At 42.7% G+C, this 19,009-nt stretch overlaps 1 protein-coding gene across 1 annotated transcript in view; it reads left to right on the top strand.

Annotated features, from left to right (window-relative positions):
• CDH12 (cadherin 12) overlaps positions 1-19,009 on the top strand; it is a 432,344-nt gene that overhangs the window by 189,182 nt on the left and 224,153 nt on the right. Inside the window, exon 2 of the mRNA XM_035126166.3 lies at positions 3,196-3,356. The gene's annotated coding sequence lies outside the window, so the exon portion shown is untranslated. The remainder of the gene's footprint in view (positions 1-3,195; positions 3,357-19,009) is intronic.

Here is a 19,009-nt window from a genome sequence, read left to right as displayed (position 1 = left end):
TCATTTACTGGGGTGGGTGGCACCATGACTGGGACCTCAACTACATTTTTTTTTTGTCCCCAAAACCACACTGCCTCGGCGGAAACCTGTTAGGAGTCACATGTCAGTGGTGGGTGTGGACAAATCCCAGAGTGGGCAGAGCTGCAGTTGTTTTCTCAATCTTCCACCTTTTCCAACCTCCTGTAATAGCAATGCCATACATAGCACACAATCACACACAGCCATAATATAAACACTGCCTGCCCCCCCTTTTAAGCCCCCTCCACACAGATGTTTGGTGTGTGGTTTGGTGTGTGTTTTCATCTCCAGTGGGGCATGCTCCAGCTAAACTAGGGTTGAAAGAAATAATGCAGCATAATAACATAATTTAAATTATTTAGATGCGGCCAAATGTAGCCTTCTTCGTAATAGTGTTATTTTTCTGGATTATCTGCAGTGCCCAGAAATGGTTCTAAAGCAGGGGACTACAAGGCACTTCTGGAAATGAACAAGCAGTTCTGCGCTGTACAGGGACCCCTGTGTACTGTAACAGGCTTTAGCTTTCAGAAAAGTTTTGGGCTCGCCTAATAGCCACTAATGTTGCTCAGAAGAAGACCCATTTGGTCACATCTAAGCAATCTGATCCTGATTCTACTAGAGTCTTTGCAGAAGGAATTCATTCCCTGCCACCCATCACCCAGAGGAACACCACCACCAATGTCACTGAGGATAAAATGGTATGGAGGCTGGCAGACACTTAAAACTTACAATCCGCTCATGTGTTGAAAGATGTGTGGGGAATTCCCTGTTTGTGGAATGCTCTTCCCAGGGAGACTACTGTATTTTTATGTTGTGAATAGTCCTGTGATCCTCAAATGAAGGGAAGTAGTAGTAGTAGTAGTAGGATTCCTCCTTGTGCAGAAGAGTCCTTTGTGTGTCTATTGGCACATAGATAGGGCTATGCATCATGCATGCAGCTAGCATGAGTCGTGCATTATACACCATTGCTGGGATGAGTGAAGTGGCCATGAATACTCCACAAACTCATGTGTGCTTTCATTATATGGGGGCTGGTCCCACAAACCTCGGTCTGCCCTCAACCAGCCCCCACCTATGAGTCCAAAGCAAGGGGTGGCATTGCATGTCGGAATCCTCCTCCTTCATCTTCAGGAGGGAGGAGGGTGGACTCCATCTGTCCTTGACCCTAGCTCCCCTTACTCTTGGTCCCCCTGCTTTTTGCCTCACTTGTCTCATTGGCCACCAACCAGCAACGCGTATGAGGAAGTTCAGATGACAGCCGCAGATACAAGTAATGTGATTGACATGGAGCCTCTGAGACACTGGACACTTGATCACAGTCACTGCCATCTCATGCACTGAAGCAACATGCAATGCTATATGTAGAATAATTTCAATGGTCACTGGGACAATAAATCATTTGCTAGTTATGGATGTGTGGAAGGATTATTTTCCTAAATTTAAGCACATGCTTAATTTTTTTATACTAGTTAAGTGAGTCTTCTTCTTCTTCTTCTTCTTCTTCTTCTTCTTCTTCTTCTTCTTCTTCTTCTTCTTCTTCTCCCTTCATCTAAGGATCAAAGTGTGGTTATGGTAACATTCAAAGTGTTTAACTTTGGCTGGTTCACACCTTCATTCATTATCAGTACTTTCTTACTGATTTTTCACTAGATGAAATATGGATGGAACAGTTATGGTTTAAAAGTCAAATCTGCATTTTCTATAAACAACTGACATTTTTGGTGCCCTTTAATGGTACCCAAAAATCTGCCACCAAAAGTGAGCTAGATGACCGTTCCGAATTCTAGGGTCGCCACTGAAGGTTTTCAAAAAATCCATTGCATGTACTCTGCAAACTAGGAGTCTTCCAACAATATTAACTGTATCTGAAATACTCTATTTCCCCCTATTTTGTCCAATGCTCTTTTAAAGCCACCCAGGTTGGTGACCATCACTGCCTCCTGTGGGAGCAAATTCCATAGTTTAATTTTGTGCTGCATAGTTTACTCAAAAGTTACTTATCCCCCCCCCCCCGACAAGTGTGACAACTAGCATAGTACTTTGTGGCTGTTGCAGCTAGAAACTGACGTTTAAAGGAAAGAAAGGAGCTGGTGGAAATGTAAGTTGGAACAAACCATGTTCTGGCCAGACATGCAACCTAGTCCATGCGTCTGTGTTCCAGTACCAGCACAATCTGTTGAATTCAGACTGGAAAGATTCACTCCAAATTGTGGAATGAAATGAAATCCTCTCCCATCCCTAGTACAAATAAATAATCTAATTAATTGATCTTTTAAATACTTGACAAATATTTAACTGGTTCATTGACACCCTCCCCATTAAAAAAAAAAAGATTGGTCAAATGCCAACTGCAGGAGGGGTTTGGGTGCTGGTGGTACTTGTTTTGAAGCATTTCAGCGAATTTGACTGTTCATTCCTGTTGCTCTCTACCAACTTGATAACCCTGTTTTTTTGAAAGGAACATTTCTCTTCTGGAAAAATAACTTTGCATGCTTAATGGCTTACTCCCGCTGACAAATGTGCCAGGCGGAACCTGCCTCCCTCCCACCCAACAATAGTTAATTGCCATCTGGGAGATTTGCCCACCGGAATCACTTTCATTTCTGTTCAGCTGGAACCTGAGTGTCCATCCCTGTGCTTATATATGAGAGCATGTGAAGTCCCCTCAGCGTTGCACACTGTGAGCATCCCATAATGAAATAGGCTTCATCTGCTGGCTCAATTAATCAGCCATAACCTGTTTGGAACGCTGATGCACCTTGGAAAAGGCAGTGCTGCAGGAATGTGTTTTGCTTTTTGAAATCATTAGATGGTTTTGCACAGTGCAGAGCCCACCTTGCAAATTACAACCTCAGCTGCAACAGCAGATCTATTAATCTGGAAGAGATGACATCCCCAAGTGGCCTCGGTGCCTTTCGCGACTCCCCGGCGACCCAGCTATCCTCCCGGTGCTTTCTCCACATGTAAGGAGTGTGCTGTGTGTTAATCAGGTCAACGATCATCCCACGGCTCGAGGGAGATGACAGAAACCTATCGTAGCTGCCACAAGATCTTTCAGACCTGAGCACGTTTTGTCAAACATCCCCCTTTTAAGCAGCGGAGCTTTTGTACTCTTTCACTTACTCGGCTCCCTCCCGAGGATTCCAGCTTATCTTTCCTTCTCTCTCCTTTTTCTAGACAGTGAGGAGTTCAACGTCAACAGCAAAAGACAGCCTAGGATGCATCTCTACCTGGAGGGTGCTGATTGAAAACTTAAAGATTGTCCTCCAAATAACTGCTGATTTTGAGCCAGTGCTTCCTCTTGTTAGCTTTGTCAAAAGCGAGGGTTTTCAATTAAGGTAAGTGCTGCGATATCTGGTTGACTGCATCACTCTGAATTTTCTGCATTGAAAGTTCTAAATGAGTAAACTGACATTCTGCACTGCAGCAGCTCAGCTTGTTGTGTCAGGAAACGAAAAGGGGCAGGAATACAGGGGCTTAGTTCAGAGAGAAAGCATCCCAGAATAGAACTATTGTCTCTGGAGAACGTATGGTGATTTCGTTTTGTTTCTTACCTGTACCTGCAAAAGTGTAAACTCTTACAGGAGATATTAGATGACACTGGCAATCTTAGTAATCCCACGAAACTGATTTGATACGTGGCTATATATGTCTGTGTAATGTGACATGTAAAAGACACCTTATCTTTTCAAATGTTGATTAGGCAGCATCACTAGCCCAATAAAGATCTCATGGTTTCAAAGTCTTGCAACAGAGGCAGGCAGGGGTGATTCAAATGCATGTGGGGGCTGCTTGTTCAGTGTTTGTTGAGTGTTCTGGGTTGCAAATGAAGAATAGATGAGTTATATTAAGGCATCTTGAAGTAAATATGAATTTCAGGTTTAAACATACAGCATCTTTCCTAATATTCCCCCCCACCCCTTGCAAGATTAGCAGCTGAATTGCATTGGAGGTAGAGGGTGGAAATTGCTTCTGATGCGGTCGGGAAATGAAATCTATAGTTGTCAGCAGTAATAAAGTGTGACATGAATAGTCATTTTGATTAAAAGGTCGGGAAGAGATAGAACAAAGCAAGCACGGTGGCGTGTTAAGAGAGAGAACTCTGCTGACAGTCGAGATGTTTTATTTGAGAAGGGGGCCAGGCAGGTGAAAGCAGCATGTCCTGGAAGATTAACAATCTTTTTAAGTAAAAGTCTTCAGATGCTCACATCTGAGGCTGCTGCCGGGCAGCCAGCCGAATTGTGGCTGCAACAATGGCGAATCCAGAGATGCGTTCATCCCAGTCTGGTTTGAACTAAAAGCTTAGAGATTTGTGGACTAGGGAAGTAGCAAACTGTTTTAAAGTTTGCCTGAACATGAGAGTGCCTTCCTGGAGCCTTTAAAACTCAGTTTTTGTTAGAAAACATAGGAGTGTGCCGTACAACAAAAGAAAATATTTGCTAAAGTCAGTGCAAATATAGCTCATGCAACATAAGTAATGGCATTTTATCTGCTAGTGAATTTCCAAAGTTGGCTAAAACCATTAACTATATGCATGGAACTGTAAATGCTAATATATAACATTTATGTAGTGTGTATCAGGTCTTCAGAATGTTTCACATATTACTTTAGTCATCTTTACAGTTGTCCTCTAAAACATACCTGCATATTAGCATATTGTGGACAGGCATTCAAGTAAGGAAGGGTTTGAGGCAAAATATGCTTGTTTAAAGCACATCAAACACACAAACACACAAAGAACCCTGGGAACTGTAGTTTATCCCTCACTGAGCTATCGTTCCCAGCATCTTAATAAAGTACAAGATTTTTGGTGTGAGGGAGGGGGAAGAAAGGTGTTTTACATGTACGATGTGCACAAAGCCCAAAATAACCTCATGAGTTTGTCGTGCTATTTAAACAGTACTTCCTGGCTCGTAGCTTAAACTTTTAGTCATTATAAAGCACAGATAGTCTACATTCCACATACTATACAATATTATTATTGCATAAGGCACACATATTCTTAAAGAACATATTTCATATGCACATCTTTTTTTTCGTTAGGAACTCTTTTTTTCTTTTTAAAGAAAATTATTGAGAGAAGTTGGGACCTGAAGTATAGTTATTTTCCACCCACCCCCTACCACCTTGTGTGGAACGTGCTTTGTGCATAGTTTGTACTTGACCTGCTCTTAAGCACAGTTGCAGAACTGCATTGGAAATTGTCATATGAATGCAATGTCCATCTGCCATACTGGGGCACTGTAGTGGCATGACAATAGGACAGAGAGATTGTGGAGAAATATGTAGAATGACTGGTGTGTATCCACAATCCAGCTGTAGTTGCAAAGGGACCAAAGAAAGTTGCTCAGACTATTTCTCCAACAAGCCCAGCAGGGTCTACTATGATTGGTAGTGGTTCTCCAGGGTCTTGAACAGTTATTATCGCATCACCTGCCACCTGATCATTTTACATGGAGATGCCTGTGATTGTGCCTGGAACATTATTCATACAAGGCACCTGCTCTACCACGAAACTACAGTTTTGTGACACGGGTCAAAGGGAGAAAAAGCAAATAAAATGTACCATCAATTTCAGATTGAAATTGATGAGTATTACAAGCACTTAATGAGGTTGGGATCATGCCCTATGTGTGTGTGGATTCAGCCATACAAACCACTGGTATAATGTAGGCATAGGCAAACTCGGCCCTCCAGATGTTTTGGGACTGCGACTCCCATCATCCCTGACCACTGGTCCTGTTAGCTAGGGATGACGGGAGTTGTAATCCCAAAACATCTCGAGGGCCAAGTTTGCCTGTCCCTGGTATAAAGAATGATCCCTGCCTGATGAACCAGTGGGCAGCATGCTCAGCTGCCCTGGGACCCAGCACCTGGGATGCAGTTTCTACTTTGGCACAGATACTCTAGGTGGCTTTGGGAGAAGCATCTCTGTTTGACCTCAGTCCTCTCTCTATCAGCTTGCTTGCTTATTTACTTATTTATTTATTTGTGTTTCCCCCTCCCCCATATTTTATCTAAATACTTAATGCCCTACAATTTTTTTTAAAAAAAATTAAAACTAATATATTTTTTGCTATTTTTTTAAAAAAAACAACCCCACTTTTCCTGCCACAATCCCCTTGTTATGGGTGAGAACTATTGGTTGAAGCTGTAAAAAGTTGGATGGCGATGAATAATCCCAGGATCCCAAAACAGTGTGTGTTGCCTCCAGACCCACCAGACGTATCTGAATTGTTCCTGTTGTTCCACCACCTTTCCTTTCTTCCTGCCCCCTCACCTACTTTGTTAAATAAATCCTACCTGTTGAGTCCCACCCCCCTCCATTCTGTTACGTTGCTCACCATTCTTCACACTGTATTCCTTTCTAGAAAATGGGGCTGGAGGTACTGTATGTTATTTTGGGAGCCAGGCATTCTTCTTCATCATCATCCATCTTGCTACAATTGGAATCTATGCCCCATAGTTCACCCCACAACAAGAGATCACCAATGAAATAATGTGTTTTTATTTTTATTTTTTAAATGGAAAAGACAAAGGAGTGAAAATTGAGTTCCTCCATTTTGTGGAAAGGCTTTGAAAATGGAAAGTGTTTCAACAAGAAATCCATTAAAGGTGGGATCTAGAAAGGCTGACCCTATGCCCCCATGGTTGTCACCTTTTGGAAATGATGGGACACAGAGCACAACCTCCTCTGCTGATCTTTATGGACAGGTACATGGAGGAAGAGGTGCAATCTGACATAGACATAGCCCTGGCTCTTTAAGAGCAAGGCTGGATAATCTTTTCCAGCCTGTGGGCCATGTTCCTAAGTTAATGTTGGTGGTGGGCAGGGTCACTGGAGTTGGGCCAGAACCAAAAGTGAGCTGAACAATTGATGTAAACCTTTGTGCACAGGCTTCCAGCCTTCCAGCCATGGCACAAACTGGTGGCTTTCACACCTCATTTCCATAAAGGAAAGCAAGAGGCATTCTCAAAGTGCCAGGACACATGCCAGCCAGGTAACAGCAATCCAGAAAGACCCTAAGCAGGGTGGATGAGTGGTGTAATGAGATTCTTGAGGGCTGAGAGGCTACATTTGGGCCTTGTCCCCCTGGTTTCCAATCTCTGTTTTAGAGCTTCAAAGCCAAAAACCAACTGTTTGACTTGACCTTACATTGCGAGACAGTTCAATTAGGCTATCTTGTGAACTGCCCTGAGGTTTCGGGATGAAGGGTGATCTATAAATTTAACAAATAAACTAAACTAAACTAGGGTGAGTGTAATTGATTTTCTGCCCTTATGAATAGTTGAAGCACAGAGTTCTGTGGTGGCTATAACTTTCCAAGTGTTCTTCAAGAGTAGCCACACATGAAATAGATTTCAAGACTCCAAATGGAATGAATGTGCGTATGTGTGTGTCATGTAGATGGTTTGATGATTATACAGTATAGAACTCCTGAAATGCTGAAATGTAGGTGGCAGTGGCTAGATCATAGTAGCAGAATTGGGAAAAAAATATTGGATTGGATTGAGTCTGGCATGAGCCAGGCTCAATTCCCTACTCAGTGATGAAGCTCATTGGGCGATCTTGGGCTAGTCACATCAATCAGCCTTGCCTAAGCTGCCTCACAGGGTTATTCTGTTGAAAAGGGTTCCATTAGCCTGCAAAAAGATCAGGTTAAGCAGGTACCTGTATATAGTATCATACAATATCATCATGATCAAGGATGAGCTGCTGTGATCTGGGTGCCTAAAAATGTCACCAACGTATATCAACCCCACATAAATAATATTCAGTTTATCTGCCTTTCTTTCTCATCTCCAAAATATCCACTCTTCCAAAGATGTATATACTTTGCTAAGGCAGCTTGAGTAAGCTAAGTAGCTCCTGATTTAACGATCTGCACTGAATCAAGTTTCATAAATAAACAATGCATCTTCAACATAATTAGTATATATTAATATACATGAGTCGAAGCATTCCTTCCCCAAAAGTTAATCAAAAGAAAACACCCATTGGTACCTCTCCCCCTCCCCCTCCCCCACCATCCCTACCTTTCCAGACTTCAAAAATGAATATATCCTTCCATGGGATGAATTGTAAGCATCAGGTAGAGGAATTCCCTCCTTATTTGTGCAATTTCCACATGTTAATTATATTAAGCCTCTGATGTAATAGCTAATATCTCCTTAAACTTGCATGGGAGTTGCAGAATCAAGTGAATGTGAAACAGAACACTTGAGACTTCACATAATTTGGTTGGGTGAAGGAATGTGCAGTATAGCCTTGGGAATGAGAATCACAGTCCACAGCAATATTCACAGTATAGGAGCTTGTTTGCCCTTACTGGATGATGATGATGATGATGATGATGACGACGACGACGCAGTGTGGAGCCAAAGGTGCTACTAGACATGCACCCCTCTGGTGAACATATAGCATTATGTTGAGCACAGTGGAGATATGTAGCTATGCATCTGCAGGAACCTTCCTCCTATTTTTGAGAGGATGGTGGAGGACGGATTGCACAAGGTGGACTGTGTGTATGATTCCCACCACATTATGTGCTGGCTGCTGTGCATGATTATGATTTATTAAATTTGTATACCTTCCTAAACCCGCAGGTCTTAGGGCAGTTTGCAGGATAAAATCAGAATACACCCACACACTCCACTCTTTCTCAGCCAAGTAACTGAATGAACTGTGTCCGAAGCTTCAAATGTCAGTGCGAATTGCTGCCTTGTGCGGCACGCAGTTGATTTCATATCTGTATTCCTGCACATTCCTAGTGGGTAATCCTATGCCAAGATGCAGCAGCTCCCTGCCTCAGGAAGGCTCGGCTAGCATCAAATCCTGAACCCTGGCTCAGCCAAAGAAACATACAGTAATTTGCTCACCTCATCTCAGTCATGACCAGTGTACATTCCCCAAAAGGGGCAGTCTAGAGATGTGATAGAGATGAGAGGAAATAAGGGGGACTTGGTCTGGATCCTAAGCCCATTCACCTCAACCACATGACCTGGCAACCTGGTGCAGAATGCTATTATAAAGGCTTGTAATCACTCTGCAGGCTAAGGCAGAGCAGCTCTGCTGCTGAATGGGGTTTGAATCTAGACCACAGCGCCACCCGCTCACTGGAGTGTTGTAGCACCATCATGGCTAGTAGCATTTGATAGCCTGTTTAGATATAGATAGATATGGATAGCAAGATATAGATAGCAATCTAGATAAAGATAGCAAGAGTGTGATGCTGCTATGAGACAAATGATACACAAAGAGACCCTAAATCACGGAAGCCTAGTGACTTGGATATTGTTCCTTTTGTTTTTTGCACCACAACATAGAAAGCCACACCTTTCAGCCTTCTCTAGCCTTTGCAGCTATAAAACTCAGAAAAGTTGCCAACTTCACAGAAAAAAAAGTTGCTGTCTCCTTTTGTGCCATCATTTTTCAGAGAAGACAACTCATCAGGCTTAAGTGTTTAATGGCAGAAATAGGGCTGGGATAACATTTACACTAAGTAAGCCTTAGAACAGGGACCTAATTTCCCTAAGGTCTTTGCTGTATAGTCTAATTGCCAGACTTCCTTTTCCCTTTAGGCTCTTTATAAAAGTTCATAACTTGGAACACAGAATTATTTTCTGTTGCTCAAAACATATAAATAAATGACTAGCTATTTCCTTAGCTGTATGCCATTTGCCTTCCTTGTGGGGGAAAAGTTAAATCATTGATGTTTCCACATGTGTGCATGAGAGCGTGTGCGCACACACATACACACAATTTTTATAAGTTGCGCTGGAAGTTGTTCAGCTGAAGGGAGGGGACACAAATAATCTGAGTACATAAGCATGATGGAATCTGATACGGAAAGCTTTTGGCCTCTGTTTGCTTTAGGCACTGACAGAGGAGAGGCTAGGACTCATCGAACAAACTTTGGGACCTCAGAAGAAGTTTTCTCTCCTCATTGCCTTCAATCTGGTCCTGAGTGCTATTTTTAAGTGCTAAACATTTTGTGCCGGCTAGTGCAATGCACTCACTTGTGTGTGTTGTGTGTGTTGGTGAGGGGGCTTTTGTGTTGCAAGGACTCCCAGAGGCACCGCCTCAAGGGTCATTATTGGGGGAAAGTATTTTTTGCCCTTACCGAAGCAGCATCCCCAAGTTTGCCATTTTGCTTCCCCCCATGGGAGTGAATTCAAACTATTTTCTCGTATGGGAGGAAACAAATAGTGGGGATTCCCTGCTCAGGAGACTCTAGTAATTGAGAATCAAGGCTGCTCTGGTCTGCACAGCCTCACCCTGAGTTTTTCTTTGTGTTCCCCTTAAATTGGGTGGAATTTGTGGAAGCACTTTTCAATATCTACAGATTTCTTGAGGAGTGTTGTTGTTTTGTAACGTAGATAAGTATTATTTGAAGCCTGTGATTTGGTCTTAAGTGTTCCGTTATCTCAAGGGATGGGAAAATACATTGATTCTGGTTTCTTTCTCTCTGTTTTTCATTTTTTTTCTACCTCAGTTTGAAATTTAAAAAACCTGTCTTCCTGAAAACCATAAGCCAGAAATGCACAAACCATGAATCTTTGTTAAACCATCATTTGCACAATAAAATATCATTCTTGTGGCTTGTTGTGTCCAATGGAACAGAATTGGTTTGGGGGAAGAATCAGTCCTAGTACCAATCAATCAATCAATCAATCAATAAAAACCACATTATTGAAGAATCAGTGATACTATAGGAGGTAGCTAGTCATGGAAGGACTAAAGTATTGAGAAAGTTACAGATTGCAATAGTACATAATGGCTGCTCACTGTGTCTATGGGGGGGGGTGACGGCTGTGGCCCCCTCATGCTCTACCTACATCCCTGGCAAACTAGGCCATGCTCACTCTCCAGCCATTGCTGGGGAATTCCCCAGGTATCGAGGGGCAGCCTTCTTGCCAAAGAGGGCGAATTTGAATGGGCCAATTGAAGGCCCAATTGGAGGGTGGTGCCCTGCTGGCTGGCCAGGCATTGGCTGTTGCCCGGCCCAGCCTGACAGCAAGGCTTAAAAGGCTGGCTGTGCATGGCTACAAAATGCAATGGTACATAATGATCTCCCTTGCTGTTTTGCTGATGAATGTGCACTTGACTCCACAAGAGCAAGCAAAACAACTTATTTACGTTAAGTCTGACCATCATTTCAGAAGCCTTTTCTGTTTTGAGAAAAATGTGAAATTCATATATCAGATGTTCCCCTATCATGTAACATTGCCCAAGAAGATCAATGAAGCTATGTAGTCTGTGCTGCTCTCAATTTTTCAGTCTCTTAGTTTTGTGTATTTTTAGGAGGATATCAGAACAGGGTGGGGGGGAATGCTAACTGCAATGAACACAGGAATTGCCGGCCGCTTATATCTTTACTTCTGCCCCACTTCATGGTGTTGAATTCCATCTCCCATCAGCCCCAACTACTATGGCCAGTGGTCAAAGATTATGGGAGTTATATTCCAACAACAGGTGGAGGTACTTCCAAGTCACATACATTTGCTTTAGAGGGTTTGACTGCTCCAGCTTTGCCTCCATAGTAGTAACTACAAGTACTCCTTAGTCACACTTGGTTAAGGAAGTTTGAGGTGTCCTGTCTTAATGGTAAAGGATGAGCATTTGATAGGTTTCAGAATTGTTGGCAGAGTGAATTATCTGGCATGGTGCCGTCATGTTGACTTAACTGCCACTCTTTCTAACATAGATAATCCAAGCAAGTCAATGCAGGGATATGTCTGAGATGGGCCAGTCGAGAAATGGCATGACCTGGCTGGCGGTCTGGAAAACAAACAGAACATGGGTAGCTATCTAAGCAGTTTTAATAGGTCAATTGGAAATGAGCACAGACAAAGAGGATTTATAATATATCTTTAAAATCCCTCTTTCTCTATCTTTGGGTGAAAGTTGTCCCACCCCACCCCCTTCCCCCCCCTCCTAAGCTTGTTATTTAAACCCACAGTTTCAAGCATTTTGCCATTCCTGCAGGCATTATCTTATGACAGACAATGAGCTTTTTTTCACTCCTCCTTTTAGCACAAATGCTATGGAAAGGTCACTTATTTTAATCAACTCCCTTATCTCTGTAAAAGCCAGATGACATTTTTTTGCCCTATTTCTGACCAGTGAGCATGCATATTTTAAATCAGAAAGTTACATACTTGAGGGTCTTGTGGAACGTCACCTTTCAGAGCACAACAATTGGTAATGATATGGCCTAATTCAAAGGAGACACAAAAGTTCAGCTAATTGTCATTGACTTGAGATGGGATACTGTGCAATGAATTTTAATGTTTTTAATTATTGTCATGTTGATATTTGTGTAAAGGCATGGTCCTCACAATAAACAGATTTGTTGTTGTTGTTGACTTGAGATGGGCTTATGAATGTTAAAATTCCGTCCAAATCAGATCAACTTTATACGTTTTGGGCACATGGACAGTTTTACCTATTGCATATAGGCTTTGACTTATACACACCCATAACATGATGTGTGAATCCACCCTTGTGGCTTGGATTTTGAATCTTGTGTGTACTTCGTTCCACAGAACAGGCTGGGGCATAGATCAATAGCAGAGCGTGTGCTGTGCATGCAGATTCAATTTCTGGAATCTCCCAATTAAAAAAATAAATTCAGTCCAGGCAAGAAACAAAGAAACAAATCCTGCTTCCCAAGCAGGTTGCTACCAAGTTGCTACCAAGCAGATAAGACAATACTAGGCCAGGGGGACCAGTGAGATACCAAGGTGGATGCATTTGTGTGGCAATGCCCCGATCCACCCACAGAATAAATAAAGACACAGGACATGATGCATAAGGTTAATGGGCATAGAAGGCCACAACTTTATTGATTATGGATGTAGAGAGGTATTGGCTTAGGCATTGGATCTAACTGTCTATATCCGACTCCAGCCCACTCTGCTGGCAGTCAGTGAAGGGTTAACCACCGTTGGGTGAGCCCTGCGATGCAGATCAACTAGGAAACCACCCTGGGGTCAACACTAGGGGTCGTGCCTTAGGCCCTCACTTACCATGGCTTCGGACATTGCCACGCTCCCGGACTCCTTAAGGGAGTACCCGTCAGCATTTTGGGGGAGGTGATGGCAGCAACCTCCCCCCCCACCTGTAACCTTTCAGAGATAACCCAATGCCTACCACCCAAACCAAAGTTGTGACGAGTTGCTACGAGGTAGGCAAAAACCACCAGGCCAGAGCCAATTTGCCAAGTGGGAAAATTCCTACCAGGCCCCTCAACAGCGACCAACCAAGGTCCATAGCAATATCAGGAGAGCCTTGCCTAAGAGGAGGGAGGGCAGGCAGACGATGCAGCTGGTGGTCCGGGTAAGAGAGGCAGATTTTCGGCCGCGGGCTTTCTCAAATCCCCAAGCCGCGCCCCCTTGGAACGTCTTGATTGGATGTGCCAAATGAGTGCCATGTCCGGGAGCCGGCCAATGGGCTGGGGGGGAATGGCAACCTACAGAGGAAGGGACTATATTGAATTATGGTCTCAAACTTTTAATGTTCATTTCCCCAGTAGTCAAATTCACATGTTCTAGAATATAGAGCATAGTGTGGGATGACCAATCCTTTCCATGCACACAGTTCACAAACCTACAAATGTGAAAAATTAGTCCCCCTTTGTCAATATTGAGCACTTTTACTCTCTCCTACCAGCTTTGGGCTTGGGCATATGTAGTGGTAGGTTCACTTCAATGTACCTAGCCACGACCTGCAACGTGTGGCCAGGGCCATCTCAAGCAGGCCAGGCGCCCTGGTGCTGAGGCGCAGAGATCGGTCTGGCGCCCCCGCCCTCACACCATGCAGCATGGCTTCTGCGCGGCTTTGCCGCACAGCGCCCCGCCTGCTGGCCCGGCGCCCCGCGCAACCAGGACTATCCCTAGAGCCGGCCCTGCGTGTGGCCTGGGTATGCTTCCTGTAGAGTGATCAACTGGCCTTCTTCCACCACATATCCTTCAAACCACGATTAAATTGTGTGTGGACCCTGATGGTGACCAAGATCAGTGTTTGAAGCTGCCATTGTTCTAGGCAAATTTTGTGACAGGGAATTTAATTAGCGTGAGCTGTTTCTGAGCTCTGGGCGCAGCACTGCACTTAAGATTTCAGATTAAAACTGCAGAATGGAAGGAAACGGGACTTTTTTCTGCCTCCCCACTTCCAGCTACTCTCTGAAGACAGGAGAAGAGACCCTCTTAAGAATATTAGGGGGGTAGGCAGGGGAAGGCCTAGACCATGTTAAAATTCAACATTATATTTTAGCTGCAGTTCATTTATTTTCAGCTTTTTATTCTTCTTTTAAAAAAGTGCACCTAGACATTGTGTTGTTGCGCCCATAACCTAGGTTTAAGATGTCATTTAGCCCCTAGCTTTCATATCTCAGTTTCTAACACTGAGCGAAACTCTATGGATTACTCTATGGGCAGCATGTGGTGGTCTTCACTTCATAAATAACTTGCCCTGTACTGTACTAATATGACTTGGTCAATGGCTTTTGGTAAAAGGAAGAAAAGGTATGGCCTGTATCTCTGCAGTAAACTAGGTACATGCTGTTCATGTAAGATCCTAGCTTCATTTCCTCGCCATCTGATTAAAAGGATCAGGTAGCAGTTGATATGACCAGATCTCTGTCTGAGAACCTGGAGGGCAGGGATAGTAGTCAACACAGGCCAAATGCAGGCAAGACTAAAAAGGGAAGGCTTGCTTTGGTTTTCCATTTCTTTGCACCCCACCCCCTTTTAATCTTGTTTTGTTGAAATTGCACATTTTGAACTGGTATTCTGAGTGGTTCAACGTGTATCTTTACTGCTGGCTAATTAAATGCTGAAGTCTCCCAGGCAATACCACTTTCCCACTCCACACCCTCCTTGAGTGCTTTTGCCTGGTTGGAATGTGTTCTTGAGCTGTGATAATGCCTCTTGCTCACCATGATGGACAGAGGAGTGTGCACGTACTGTAGATATTTCGGACTTTGGTGAGGCCCGGATGTACCCTGCTGTGCAAAGGTATGTTGCATCCATGCCACTGTTTGCACGCTGGTGGAAATCAGCCTCTTTGGTCTGCAATCTATGTAATTAAACTGCCCCTTTTTTGACTAGCACATGAGCTGTAGGGTGATTAAAAAACAACAACCATATTTAAGAGCACATTTTGTTGGGAGAGGAGATCCTGGTGCACGTAGCTAAAACTGAAAGCTTCAAATGGAAATTGCAGTTCTTGCAAAAAAAAAAAAAAGGTATGTGTGCGGGGAGAACCTTTTGCATCAGTCCAGTCGGATTCTGCTGATAAGTTGCACACTGCAAAGAGAGAAGAAGGAAATCTTGAATTCAAAGGACACATAGGAAATGTTTTAAATAGTGTGGCCAGCGGGCGGGTGGAGGGGAGGGTAGCATGGAAGAGATTTTAATGCAGATCCACAAAATGTAATGTATTAAACTAGCTTCAGTGCCCCTCAAGGCAAACATTTGAAAAGGAAGGGGAGAATACAACATCAAGATAAATGTTGTCAGTAGGACCTGGGGATAAACAAAGTGCAAAGATAGTAAAGAAATATTTCTTGTCAGAAATGGGTAAACACATTGTTCACCAAGTCTATGTTCCTTTAGAGAGCTAATTAGATGCTAAGATTTCCCCTTTCCAGATAAGACTTTGCTATTGGTAAATGCTGTTTCTCTGGCAAAAAACTTATACTGTTCATTAATAAAAAATATATAAAAACACACATTATTGATTGAAGTGATTATTTATCTTTGGTACTTCAAATAAGCTATTGTAAAACCTAGCAATTTCTATAGGATAAATAAATGCAATTAGAAAACATTTTTGGGATTTGGATCTAGCAACATATTCCACACACACCCCTGCCTATACTTGTCTGTAGAGGAACCCCTGAATATTTCAGATGTCTCTGGGAAATATAATTCCCAGAGGAACCCCTGAATATTTCAGATGTCTCTGGGAAATATAATTCCCATCACATAGGAAGTGAGCCTGAGGCTTGCCTAGACTCATTCCCATCCCAATGTCTACTGATCTAAAGTTCAAACATATTCACCAAGTAATTTCATCACAGGAGAATGAAATTCACCCTTTATTGGTGAAGACACTAGAATCAGAAGATGTCCCATTCCCTCAGGATGTCTTTGTTAACAAACTATAGACATTGGGTCACCATCACTCTGCCCTCCTCCTCCCATTGAAATTAGGTTTGAAAGAAGAATACTTTCTTCTCCCCCCCCCCCCAAAAACTAATCATTATGCAGGGAGTATGAATGTTTGGCCGTGCTGTGTGTAGATCATGTGGGGTTTGTGCCCACAACACTCTCCCAGTTGCCCACCAGGTTGATAACTCCTGCTGCAGAAACACTTTAAAATTACTGGTATGTTTCACAGCCTTTACTCAAAAAGAGTGCTTTTATTTAGTATGATGCTTTGCAGTATTTTAGAAACTAGTATTTTTTTCCTTGCTTGGTTTATGAAAGTTGAACATTTTTTTGCTGTGGGTCACACTTATACCAATGTGGAATAGATTGTTCGGCATCTGTGCATAGTGCAATGGAGTCAGATTCACAAAAGGGCTGTAGGTCAGTGGTTAAACTTCTGCTTTGCATGCCAAAGATCCATGGTTCAATCCCCAACACCTGCAGGCTGGACTTTGCAAGATTCCACTTGAATACCTGGAGACCAGGTGCCAGTCACTGTAGATAATACAGACCTAGAGTGGCCAATGGTCTGACTCAGTATAAGGCAGCTTCCTACGCTTCTGTGGACTAATATGGGATGTATAGGTAGCATGTTTAAATATCCTTGCATTGGATGTCTCCCTTCACCCCTGTTTATATAAGTATAAGGCGTGTGGCATTAGTACCAATTCTGATGAACAGTGCAAAAATAAAATCTATGCTTCTGTGACCCATGTGCACGTGCACACACAAATACATATGGCAGGTAGAAAGAAGAAATTATTAGGCACTTTAGATCATCCACTCAGAAACTTTGAGCTGATGCTACAAAATGCTCAGCAATACCTAAAATGGGGGACTTGATAGTTGCTAAGAATAAGAGCAGGAAGAAGCAATTTTCCTTAAAAACAACTGATAGATATAGGTGAAATTATAAACCTTCAATTTTACTCCAGGGCATTAAGAGCCTGCGGCACCTCAGCTATAATAGCTTTTATTTCTTGCATTTGTTACATTTATGCCCACTTGCCTTCCAACAAACTTGAGACATTATATTATGAGGCTATGTGTCAGTCCCACATGGTAGGTTATAAGAGAAAGGGCTTTGACCAAGGCCATTGCCATGTGCTTTGTGGTTGAGGATTCAAATCCAGGTCTTGGTCAATGACCAGCACTCTGTTCAGTGTACCTGGAGATGTTGCTGGAGTCCAACTTCCATCATCCATGAGACCATTGGAAGCTGATGGGAGTTGTAGTCCAGCAACATTCAGAGGGCCACAGGCAGTGGTGAGGTGTTGAAGAACAGAGCTGTGTGTGCCCCACAGCCTGCCCTATGTTGCCTAAACTAGATCTCTGTCCTCAGCTGTGTTGGAGGACCCCGCTGTGTTCAAGAAATACTCAGTAGCCAGTCCAGTCAGCTTCTGAACATAAAATAGGGTGAAGGAGTCATCTTGTTCTTTGACTCGGGCAGCACAACGTCTTGAGCTGGACTCCCCATTCCTAGAATCATGAAGTAACATTTGGTCTACCTTATGGAACCATGATGGAGAGAAGAAATAAAATTGAAATCCATGTATATTCAGGGACTAGACTTTAGGTTTCAGAAGTTTCGCTTGTGGAAATACATCCACATCTCCAGTTGCTCCCCTTCAGATTAATTCACACTATCTTATTGTATGTGATGGTTATGTTGTGAAGCTGACTTTTGTAAAAAAAAATAATAATCATGATGTTGATGCTGGTGAATACTCTGATACGTCAAGATCATGGCTGCTCATAGCCTAGCTCAGGGATCCCCAAACTGCAGCCCTCCAGATGTTTTGGCCTACAACACCCATGATCCCTAGCTAACAGGACCAGTAGTCAGGGGTGATGGGAATTGTAGTCCAAAACATCTGGAGGGCCGGAGTTTGGGGATGCCTGGCCTAGCTTGAGCCCAGTGGTTGAAATATAGCAGTCCCAGAATGTTATGTTCACTAGACTTTACTAGATTTATGGCACATCAGGAATGCAAAAAGCATTGTCATTGTTTTTTGCTCATTTCTAAAATGAGCAGTCTAAAATTTCTAAAATGCAGTCACATAACTTCTGAAGTTACTTCTACATCTATTTCATGGGATGCAAGAAGTCATGTCAAACCTCACACGTGTACACACAGGAGTTAGAGCATGTTATTTTGCACTCTTTGTGCAGTTCTGTTGTAGCATTGCTTGGTCACATGTTTTCATAATATCTTTGTCACATCTCTTTGACTGACTGTCATTATGCTATTTCAGTTAAGTCACAGCTACTGTATTTAAAATGGGATTTTCTAGAAAGGAACAATGAAACATCTTCTGTTTCCTGATGCTCTGGAAACAACAACTAAAGTATTAAATGTTTCCTTTATCCTTGCCTATGTTTATATTAAATTGTTAAGGTGGGAGAGATGAAGGAGGAAAGGGGAAAAAAGAGGGGGAGGGAAGATGTATGTGTATGCCACTTCACACAATAAACTCATTCAAAATGTCTATTCTTCCACTGTAAGATCAATAGCCTGCAATCCATTTCTTTTTAAAAAATACACTTTGGTATAGTGAACTTCACAATGGTAGATAGAAGGATGCCGGCTTTCAAATCACAAAGGAATAACTGAGCTTCAGCATCCATAATATAGCTCAGAACATCATTATTTCAATATGAGGATTAATTGTGAAAATGATTGTGTTAGTTTTCAAATTATTCAGATCTTAATTACAACTGTGTTGGCCCAATTAGTTTGAAACACAAGGCTAATGTTAGGGTTCGGTGGCTA

This window comes from Zootoca vivipara, chromosome 8 (genome assembly GCF_965207765.1).
Source record: "Zootoca vivipara chromosome 8, rZooViv2.hap1.1, whole genome shotgun sequence".
NCBI lineage: Eukaryota > Metazoa > Chordata > Lepidosauria > Squamata > Lacertidae > Zootoca > Zootoca vivipara.
The sequence above is the reverse complement of the archived record's forward strand: the minus strand, read 5'-3'. Positions and strand labels throughout refer to the sequence as shown.